Below are 4,436 nucleotides of genomic sequence, written 5' to 3'. Positions count from 1 at the left end.
TGTCATGAAGCATGTGAGCGAATGTAAGATGAGACCCTATGATACACTATTGGGTAGTAATCTTGTTGATATGTTCACTGGTAGTCTTTTGGAAAAGAAAAGGTGGGTATGTCGAATAGAGAATCGAAAATTGAGAGCATGAAGCAACAAATTATGAAGTGTTTACAGGATTCTAGGAGTCAAAAGAACCGTAAATTGACTGCCATGAAGGCAGATGGTGAAGAAGTAGAAGATGACGTGATAAAGGAGGATTTGATGGGAGTAGAAATGAGAAAGAAGCAGGTTGAAGAAATAATCAAGGATTTGGAGCAACAAAAGACATATTACAGTACGGAGAAGTATGAACAAAATGTGGAAAAGGTAGAGAAATACGTTTCCTTTTGGAGTAGTGGACTGAATTCTGATAAAAAAAGGGGTTTCCTAAAAGTGAATAAAGAAGAGCTCAAGAAGTATGTGAAGTCATTAAAGAATGATTTTGTTGAAAAGATCTTTTCTGAAGCGTTAAGTTTTGCTGAGGAGCACAAAACTTGGAAATTCTCGGAGTGCTTTGTTTGTGTAGAGAAGATTGGTAATCCTCAGTTGTGCGAGAAGCATTTTAGGAGCTCGCATTGGAATCATTTGGAGATAATGGTGCAACCGCTGATGCCTGTAGATTTTAGGAGTGAGTGGATTGAGATGATTGTGAAAGGAGTTTGGAAGCCTGTGGATACTGATAAGGGAATAGAAATTATTGTCAACAAAATGAACTCTGATTCTAATGGTACTTCTAATAGTCGGCTCCATACGACAGAGAAGGGCTTAGAGGTGTGTAAAGATTATGTCCAGGGCACAAATGGTGATGAATATTATCAGAATTGGCCATTATGTGATGACTCTGAGCGTGTAGAGATTCTTGAGAGCATCCACAGCTTATTTCTCTTGCTTTTGCGAGGACTTGCCAGGGGAAGACGTGTTGTTGGTTGGGCGATGCATTATGCAATTTATATGCTTGAGACTATAGCTCCAGTGTTACAATTTAAGTGTCATAGCCTGAAAATCCCCGAGGTCATATGCTTTTTGGGAGCTTCACAGCTGAGAGAACTCAACTTCTTCGTGCACGACCTGACTCGTACTTGTGGTTTAAATGATTACTCTGATATAATAAGAAACTTAATAGATAATCACTACACTGGGCTTAATGTCAAAGAGAGGGTTGTCTTTAATCGAGACTTGACATGTCTCCTTCTGGACGAGCGATTACTGGTGGGAGAGTTTACTAATGCTAATTACTTTGATGTTGATGCAGACGATGACTCTGCTGTAACTTGTTGTCATGATATGTGCAAAGATGATGTTCATCGTGATGGTAACAAAATAGTATCTTGGTTATACTCGAACCCTGTCGTTGGGAAACATTTAATGTCATGGACAAGACTAAGAGACTCTAAAAGAGGACAGGGGAAGGAGGTTCTTAGGATTATTTTGGAAGAGTTTTTGCATTTAACAACAGCCCAGAGCCGATTATCCAAGCTCCGTGGCAGGATGGAAGCACTTTGGGCAATACAAACCATATGTATCCAAGAAATCAAGAATAGGGAGCAACGTCCAGAGCGTGCACCACGACCTTATATCGAGCTCTTGAGAAAACGAAAAAATTATATTCAAGGAAACGGTGATATTGCTAGTAAGACCGAGTCAGATATGATACCCCATGTTCTAAAAGAAGCAGTCTTGGCCCTGAGTAGTGATCATCAGTGTGGACTTGACAAATGCGAGCTTGAAGATGCCTTGAAACACACTGACAACTGTGTTCTATTAGCTTTACAGAAGCTGAAAATGGAGATGCTTAAAAAGGTGGGTGCGATTTCTGTTTCATGTTTCAACTCATTTCAACTATTTGATTTCTAATTCATGCAGAGTATAATCTTTGGTAGATTGATGCTTCAAAAGTAAGTTATTCACTTTTCCGAAGTCCAACAACTAAAACACAGGCACGAACTATTAAAAACAAGTGACTTTTCGAGCCAATTGGTGTCCAATAATATAATACGAAATATTTCTTCACTTTTGATCTCATCATTCATTCCTGTAGATGGCTTTTGTCGATGCAACGATACTCAGGCACATTGAAGTTTTACAGATGTACATTCCGGTTCTTGAGAAGTTGTGTTTATATGACTACCGGTCAATCATTGTGCCCTTGTTGAAGTTATTCTTGCAGGTAATTTTGTATGCTTTGTTCTCTTGTCCTGATTGTTAATATTTGATGTTTTTGAACTAAATTTCTTTTTTTCCAGACACAATTGGAAGATCTGTTTGACAAGGACACTACAAAGAAGTATGAAGCATTTTTAGCAGAGCTTGAACGTGAAAGAAAGAAGAATATCAACAAAGGTTGTGATAATGTGAAAAAGAAACACGACAATCTGAAGAAAAAGAAAAAAAAGAAAATTTTCAGAAAGGCTGAGGAACCTAAGGTACTAATTTCTGCATCTTATTCTGATTTTTCATACAGTATGAGCAAATGCTGTACACATCTTTGAAATAAGCTGATGTTTGAGTAACATTTTTAGGCAAATGGTGGTGAGAAGCACTTTCAGATCCCTGAAAATGAAGAAGAGCTAGAGTAAGTCTCTGTGATATTTGCTGTGGTTCTCAAATGCGAACCTCCTTTCTAGAAGATTTGCTAAAATGCACATTCTGAAAATTTTAGGCAATTTTGGCTATAAAATATAATTGCTCTTGGTTTCTAGCACTTTAAATTGACTTCCATGCGTTTTCACCTGTCCTCAGTGACAACCCAAATTCCAAGGTTGGTAAAGTTGTTGATGAATTGATTGAAATTGAAGAAAAAAAGCTTAAAGAACATGTGGAGAATCAGAAGCATTTCGAGTGTGAGGCTAGTCTCAGGGCCAGAAAGCATGGAGCTGGATTTACAAACGAAGCTGCTGATGTACCTGTCCTCAGTGACAATCCAAATTCCAAGGTTGGTGAAAATGCTGATGAAATGTCTGCAACTGAAGAAAAACAACTTGAAGCACATCCGGAGTATCAGAGTCAATTTGAGCCAGGGGCTACCCTCGGAGTCAATGAGTTTGGATTTGGATTTACAAACGAAGCTGCTGTTGTGTGTTCATCTGTCCTCAGTGACAATCCAATTTCCAGGGATGGTGAAAATGCTGATGAACTGAAGGAACTGGAAAGAGAGATTGAAGCATATCTGGAGTATTGGAGGCAATTTGAGAATGGAACAACTGATAGCTTTGTAAACATGATCGTAAAGGTCAAAATTCCATAACCGGATGATTTTCTGTCAAATTCTACTGAAAGGCTATTCACTTTTCTTTCTCTGAATCCTTTGTTGCTTACATGGTAATACAGTCCCTATGGCACCTAAAAGAATTTCGAGAGGAATTCAGGAAAAAACGCAAAACAATTCATAATCACATTGGAGATCCCTGCATTGTCTGCGCACTATATGACATGTTTGCTGCCTTAAGCACAGCATGTGAAGATAATCGAGTAGAAGTGCCTTCTGCTCCTCCTTCTTTACGAGTTGCTTTGACAACTTACTCTTATGATAAAAACATATGCAAGCAGGTTTTGTTCGCAGAACCATTTTTCAGATTTTAACTTTTTTTTTCACCTTCATGAAACAGGCACAACTTAATAGTGAGGTTTCAAGCAATTGTTTTGCTTTATTTTCTCACCTTCAGTTCTTCCTTTGTATCTATATATTTTTCCTCATTCAAATGCCATTTCTGCAGGCTAAAATGAACGATTCTTCGGAATTGCTGCAAGCTATATTGGAGTCTCTTCATGAATCATTCGACACAGTCAATTGTGATTTTCAATCACAAGACGAGTACGAGGGCTCTTTGGATTGTTCTAGTGCTGGTTGTTTTGTGCATATAATATTCGGAATGGATCATTATGAAAAAGTAAATTGCGTCAAATGTTCTGCTAAATTTGGATATCGGAAGTATACTTCCCTTTTTCTTACTCTCAATGCATACAATCTCAGAAATATGAAGGTACCTTGGTAGCACTGTGATTAATTTATCCTCTGAAAAAAAAACCTGCATTTATTATTATTATTATTATTGACTGTTTGAGCATTGTTTCTTTCAACTCAGAAAACACAAAGGGGCAGCTCTTTTGATGTGCTTCTGAAGCAACTGGTGCTGAACGGACTATTGAATTGTGGCGCTTGCGGACAAATAAACTATATCCACCATACTCTTTGGCGTCTTCCACATGTCTTCACAATAGGTATGCTGCGAGTCTGCAATACGATCGAGAGTGAAGTTATCTTTGGCTATTCATGGCTTGAATTTGCAGTTATAGGTTGGCAGAGAGATTGTGAGAGCTCAGAAGATGTATCATCAACTTTGAGTGCTCTTTCTGCTGAGTTGGATATCAGCAATTTATTTGAAGGATACCCGCCTGACAACATC

Source organism: Citrus clementina, unplaced genomic scaffold (genome assembly GCF_000493195.1).
Source record: "Citrus clementina cultivar Clemenules unplaced genomic scaffold, Citrus_clementina_v1.0 scaffold_9, whole genome shotgun sequence".
In the NCBI taxonomy this organism is placed as follows: Eukaryota; Viridiplantae; Streptophyta; class Magnoliopsida; order Sapindales; family Rutaceae; genus Citrus; species Citrus x clementina.
Note: the sequence above shows the minus strand (reverse complement) of the source record.